This window comes from Mesocricetus auratus, unplaced genomic scaffold, assembly GCF_017639785.1.
Source record: "Mesocricetus auratus isolate SY011 unplaced genomic scaffold, BCM_Maur_2.0 Super-Scaffold_100022, whole genome shotgun sequence".
Taxonomy (NCBI): Eukaryota; Metazoa; Chordata; class Mammalia; order Rodentia; family Cricetidae; genus Mesocricetus; species Mesocricetus auratus.
Window position 1 is genome coordinate 19463987 of NW_024429203.1, and position 7025 is coordinate 19471011.

General features: G+C 48.3%; 1 non-coding gene across 1 annotated transcript; it reads left to right on the top strand.

Moving 5' to 3' along the window:
- The first annotated feature begins 211 nt into the window (after nt 1-211).
- Nucleotides 212-372, top strand: LOC121133590. The gene has a single exon (XR_005870472.1). It is a non-coding gene; the product is annotated as a U1 spliceosomal RNA (small nuclear RNA).
- Nucleotides 373-7025: the final 6653 nt, after the last annotated feature.

The window sequence follows — 7025 nt, forward strand, 5'->3', positions numbered from 1 at the left end:
ATCCCAGCACTTGGGAGGCAGAGGCAGGGGGATCTCAATGAGGCCAGCCTGGTCTACAGAGAGAGTTCCAGGACAGCCAGGGCTACACAGAGAAACTCCATCTCAATAAAACAAAACAACAACAAAAAAGAAAGAAAAAGAAAAACAAAAGAGTGGCAATCAGTTTTTGAGTAGAGGGGGCAACAGAAAGTGACACCAAGAATGGAAAGGAATACTTACCTGGCAGGGGAGATACCATGATCAGGAAGGTGGTTTTCCCAGGACAAGGCTTATCCATTGCACTCGTGATGTGCTGACCCCTGCGATTTCCCCAAATGCAGGAAACTGCATAATTTGTGGTGGTGGTGGGGACTGAATTCGCGCTCTCCCCTGGGGGAAAAAAGAATGGAAAGGAGGGGACTGGGCCTATAGTACAGTGTAGAACAGTTGTCCTGCAGGTACAAGGCCCTGCATTCCTAAGTTGCCCAAATGACATACATCTTAAAATTGATTTGCATGGCCAAGTCGGTGAGGTAGCTCCTCAGCGGTTCCCTCCCTGCCTCTGGTGTTACCTCGTGTGTGTGTGTGTGTGTGTGTGTGTGTGTGTGTGTGTGTGTGTGTGTGTGTGTGGTGACGGCTGCTGTGATAGAATCACGGCTTCACTTGCTTTTTGTTTGCTACGTGCTTATGTGTGTGCATACATCCCTGCCAGAGTGCACCCGTGGAGGTCAGAGAACAAACTGACAGAGTCAGCTCTCTCCTTCCACCATGTGCTTCCTGGGGATCGAACTCAGGCCATCAGGCTTGGCAGCAGGTGCTTGGACCTGCTGAGCCGTCTGGCTGGCCTCAGGCCACAGCTTTAAAATCATCTTGTTGGCTGTCAGTTCTTCGGCTAATATTTATAGAGCACTCAGCATCATGCTCACAGCATCAGCACGACCACCGCTTGTGCCCTTAATTCAGTACAGTAAGTACTAAGGCTCACGTTGTGGTAGGGTTTGGAGGCACAAGAACAGAGGTGAGGGACTCTGGCAGGCTTCCGAGTTCCGTCTACACATGACCTCTGCCTTTCAGATTCTTTGTAGCACAGGGATAGTAATTGCACCTATCTTACAGAAATTCTGCGAGGATTAAACATGTTGATGGGAAAATGCAAAGGGAACAGGGCCTGACTTGCAGTAAGTGATGTTATGTTTAAGACAGAGCTCTTCTGAAGCACAGTCATGTCACCAGATTGATATAGCCCAGCATGATGTAGCAATAAGAGGCAAAGATACAGGGGACAGAGAGAGTTTTAAGGTGGAATGATTCTCCCAGAGACCTCTTCTGTTGTTGGGTCTGATTCTTCTCACCCAGGCAGGGTCACATAGGTTTCTCTCCTCAAACTCTCCTTTGAGAGAATGTCCCAGGCTTTTGGATATCCCCAGAGTGAGCAAGAGGCAGCACTCACATGTAATTCCGAAGGCAACCTTTATCCCCTTCAAGCTCCAAAGATCAGCTAGAAATTAAATCTTTGCCTGGGACAAATGAGACTAGGTTTCTGATGGAGAGAAAAACAAAGACCAGTTTCACTTCTCTCTGGACACAGATATGCATTAGCCCGTGAAACACATGAGCCTTGGTGATACTCTCTTTCTTGTTCATTTAAGGGTAAAAAATTGTCAGCAAGAAATCAATTAGCATCTTCTAGAAGCAGGTCCCAAGCCTCTGGAACCAATTCTTTCATCCCTCCTCTGCATACAAGCAACATCTGTCCCAGGGATCTTGTCCTAATTGGGTCCAACCTGTTATCATTTGCTCACCAGAACCCCGTGAGAGTCCTTCCTTTGTCTCCAGCCCAGAGCAAGGCTATAGGATGACTGGCCAAAGGATGGGGGCGGGGTCAGATGTAGAAATCACATCCATACATCTGAGACACTGATTTGAATGCAACAAAAATAGCTTTTACTTGATTGAGAGTGGTGTATCATACACCCCTGTAAATGATTTATGTGGGCTAACCTCATTACCACAGTAGTCCAAGCTAGGGGCTGTGATTAGTTCCGTTTAGTTCTATTTGAAAACAAGGAACAGTGGTACTAAAAGATTAAGGGCTTGCCCAACGCAACGAACAGAAGGGAAGCCAAGTCCCTGCACTCATAACCACTGTGCTGAACAGGCAGGCCCTGTGTCCCCAGATTCAACCCAGTAAGACAGAAAATGTTCAGTTTTTCTCAACAGTGCTTAGGACAGAATCTAGGGTCTCGTGTGTGTGTGTGTGTGTGTGTGTGTGTGTGTAATGTGTGTTACTGGTTTGTAGAGGTCAGAGGACAACTTTGAGGAGTTGTTTCTCTTTCTTCTACAATGGGATTCAGGGGATGAACTTGGGTCATCAGGCCAATTTGCCAACAGAGCCAGTGCCATTTTGTTAACCCAGAGCCCCATGATCGGATGCATGCTAAGTAAACATGTCACCACTGAGCTATACCCAAAATGATCATACTGAAAATTATTTGGAAAAATTTCACTCATACTAAATACTAAATGTGTTTGAATTTTTCCCCACACCACTTTTAAAATTTTTTCTTTCTTTCTCCCCTTGTCTCCCCCCAATGTTTTTATACATGTGCCTGTGTATACTACTCCCCTGTGGGAGTGCACATGCCATGGTATGCAAATGGAGATCCGAGGATGACTTGTGGGAGTTGGCGCTATGTTCACGGGTCTCAGGGGCCAAACTCAGGTGGTCAGGCTTGGTGGCAAGTGCCTTTACTTGTTGAACCATCTTTCCAACCCTGGCTTATTTAAAAATAAAATTTAAAAATTCTAGCTGGGCTTGGTGGCTCATGCCTTTATTCCCAGCACTTGGGAGGCAGAGGCAGGCAGATCTCTGTGAGTTCCAAGCCAGCATGGTCTACAAAATGAGTTACAGGAGACAGCCAGGGCTATTATACAGAGAAATTCTGTCATGGGAAAAAATCCTAATTAGCATACCAGATGTTAGGAATAATCCTGGCATTTTAAAGTATGATTTGGTTTTCTTGGTTCTTACCCTCTTCTTCTCCCCACCCTATCCCATTGTACCTGACCACTTCCAATGGCCTCGTTTCTTCTTTCATTTTACATGGTCTATTTCTTTCCTCCTTCCTCAACACCTTTCTCCTACCTCATGGTCCCCTCTCTAGTTCCACGGCTTGTGTTCACGCTTTTAGCAACACAATGCAACACACTTGTTTAGCATTTGCATTATATTGGGCACTGTAAGCAATCTAGAGATAATTTCATGGGTGGCACATGCCTGCCATCCCAGCGCCTAGGAGGCTAATGCAGGAAGATTATAAATTAGAGACCAGCCTAGGCTATACAGTGAGTTTCAGGCCAGCTTTGTCTCTAGAAAGAGAGCTTGCTTCAAAACAAGCAAGCAAAGAAGCAAACAACACACATGTAAACCGTACACTAGACTAGAAAACAGGATGCACCCGTGGTTATTGGCTGACAAGCAACTCATGGAGACCCCATGGGGGCTGGGGTCCAACACCAGACAAGTGAAATAAACAAGCAAGGGAGGAGGATACCAAGTAATGAGCAGGGCAGACTGATGTAGCCCATGGTACACCTGCTGCCTGGACAACACTGCAATGGCCCATCAAACCCTCTCTGGGCCTGCCACTGAAAGGCTTCAAGGAAGGCAAGGAAGGAGCTGGGTGTGGTCCAACTGCAGGGACACACATGGAGTCTGGCACCAGACTCTGCAGTTTTGTTACCGGTTCTACAGGCTGATGTCACTTACGTTTCAGAGGAGGTATGCACTTCTGCCTCAGTTTCTTTCCTTTCTTGTGTGTGTGTGTGTGTGTGTGTGTGTGTGTGCAAGAGCATGTGTCTGTACATGCACATGTGGAAGCCAGAGATTGGCTTCTGGTGTCTTGCTCTATTGTTGTCCACCTTAGTTTGGGAGTGAAGGTCTCTCACTGAATCTGGAGTTACCGGGTTGACTGACTAGTAGGCCAGCAACTCCCAGGGATCTGCCTGTCTGCACCTCCCCAGTACTGGGACTACAGAAATGCATCGTGGACCTGGCTTTTACTTGGGTTCTGGGAATCTGAACCCAGTAAGCATCAGCCAGCATCTTATTCACTGAGCCATCTACCCAGATCTGTTTCTTCAGTAGCAAGATGTGGATAGAACATAGAGCTCTCAAAGCAGTGCCTCTACAGATCTAGGGTCCTGCAAGGGTTAGCGATTGTTGTTCCTGTAGGACACATCTTACCGTTAGATATATGTGGATGCATCCTAATAGTCTGCCGCTCTGTGTGTAGGTTGCTGCAAGACCCCATTGCTTATTTTATAATCAATAATAATAACTAATTAATGATTTAAAAGAACAGCATCATTTCTGTCATAATAGTAACAATAGCATAAGCTATAAAATAATAACAGTAGTAACAAGTAGCAAATGGAGAGTCAGGCAAATGTTTATCTGCGCCTTCTCAGTCTTTACACTCGCCCCTGCTTTAGAAAGCTTTGAGGTCTAAGAAGAGTAGGCAGAAAGGGTGTGTTTAGATTTGATGTAATTCTCTGAGTCCTGTAGACAAGAAGCTTAGGAAATAAATATTATCCTTTAGAGACACTTTTTAAACATTTCTTATTGATTCTCTGGGAATTTCACATCATTCACCCCAACCTCACTCATTCCCCAGACCCTCCGCACCCCCCTTCCTCACCTTCGCAGTGTCCTACCCCCAATAGAAAAGTTAGAAAATTAAACCAATACAAAACAAAGCACTTCTCTCCTCCTTCCCTGCCTCTCCACTATCTCTTCATTCATCCTAGGGGCTTTAGGAGCTGCAGTGTGTCATACAGTGTATGCTTTTGTCCAAACAGCTTTACTTGCAAGTGTTGACTGAAATGAGTTGTGGGTCTGCTTCAAGGCCTCTATCTTCTGGTACACCATCAATACGGGACCCTTATCAAAAGTCCTCTCAGATACACTGCTGTTGTCCCAAGCCATGGAGATCCTGCAGCTCGGGTTCCTATGAGTCCCTTCACACGCTCCAGTAGGTCAGTAGATGTTGGGGTGGGCCAACCAAAGCCTTAGATGTGGGCCTGGGTGGTAGCTGAGTTGGTCAGTCCAGGCCTCTGATGGGACTGCCCCCCTCAGGCACGGGGCAGAGCCGGGCCCCTGCATCCACATCAATGGATCAATTCTCCTGTACCTGTGTTGAGGGGTGGGGCCAGTTTACCCGGGACTGGAGTCATCAGGGCCAGCTCTCTCAAAGGGCCTATGAGGAGTGAGTCCAGCCCCCCCCCGCACCCCCCCCCGTGAGGGGCAGTGCTAGATCCCCCAGGGCCAGCGAAGGGTGTGGCTGCATTTGCATCCCCCAACTGCCCACCCCCTGTGGTAACTCGGGCCACAGGTGGCAGTACAGACCCTGGGCTTCTGTGTGGCTTTTGGTGGCAAGATGGGCTACGGACATCAACACAAAACTCTGCTGTAGGACCATGGACCCAGACATGATCAGAGGCAGCAGCGCAGGCCCAGATGTCACTGTGGCCCCAGGTGGCATCGCAGGACAGACAAGCATGGCACAGAGGCATCATGGCTCTCCGACACCACCGTGGTCGCAGGTTGCCTTAGGAATAAAGCTGCCCCGTGTGGGACCTCGGGTGGCAGTCCCAGTCCCGGGTCCCGTACAGAGGGAGATGCACGGTGGACAGACAGGAAACAGAGACCTGTGGAAGCGACTCATATTGAAAGGTTTTTGTTTGTTTGTTTTTCAAAAGTTGTATTGAGGGGGAGGTAAGAAAATAAGGGAAGGAAAGAGAAAAGAGGTAAAGAGATACAGAGACAGAGAGAGGACAGAAGAGAAGTGGTGGGAAAAAGAGAGAGAGGAAGGGAGAGACAGAAGAGTCCTGTCCACCGCTACAGAGGAACAGCAGGAAAGAGAGAGCGGAAGTGGGTGGAGCCTTTCTTTTAAAGAGCCAGGGCGCATACACCTGCCATGCGCAGGTAGGTGAGAGGTGGGACCAGGTTTACCTGGATTCCCACAGGTGGAGCCCAGGCCCCAGGGCGTCTGCATGGCCTTCGACCCTGGCTGTGGTAGGGCCATGGACCCAGACATGACCCTCTCTGTAGCAGCCCAGGCCTGGACATCAGTATGGCCCCATGTTGGAGCTCAGGCCACCCCCATCGGCTTGTTCCTCATCATCTTCGATTTTCCAGTTCTGCCTCTCTGCATAGCACGTAAACTCCTCCTCTTCTCTTTCTTTCCCATTTCCCACTCATCAGATAATGCCACCTGCCTGCCTGCCTGCCTCCTGGTGCCTCAAGGTACTGGGTGGGCCTATGGGTGTCTTCCACTCACCTAGGTTAAGTCAGCTGCACTGGGCAGGCCTGTGGGTATCTTCAGTCAGCCCGCTGGGCCTTAGAAATTCTTGTAGCATTTGTTTTCAGGTAAGAACTTCTTTGACTAGCAAGAGACTGGTGCAGAGAAACCTGGGGCCGAAAATTTGTGTCTTAAAGGATCACATAGCATTTGATATTTCATGAAGGGCTTTCTGGTTGCTCTAGGTCCTTTTGAAACAAGGTGGTCTGTAACTAAACGGTGATCCGACATTTTTTTTTTGTCTTAAATAACCCTCTGCAACCAAACTATAAGGCAAGTGTCACAAAACCCCAAATTGTAAATGAGAAAAGGGACACTCACAGAGGTCAGGTGACTTGCTCACAGTTTCACAGCTAAGGGCAAGTTCAGAACTTTTAAGTCCTTGCCTTCATCATATCCCGTCTAACAGCTGTATCTTCACTGTGGTACCTAGAGTTCTGGCCCGTTATCAGTGGGGATCTGCAAGCCACACTTAAATGATGTGATGACTCTCCAGGTCCTGGCTGTGCAAGCATGAGGACCTGAGTTCTGATTCTCTAGAACCTACGCAGAACCAGATGTGGTCCTGCGTGCCTGTGGTCCCAGCACTCATATCACTGTGAGATGCTCCCTGGGAGCTTGGGGGCCCCCTGGCCTGGTGTGCCCAATGTCAGAGGGCAAAGAACCCCATCTCAGACGAAGTGG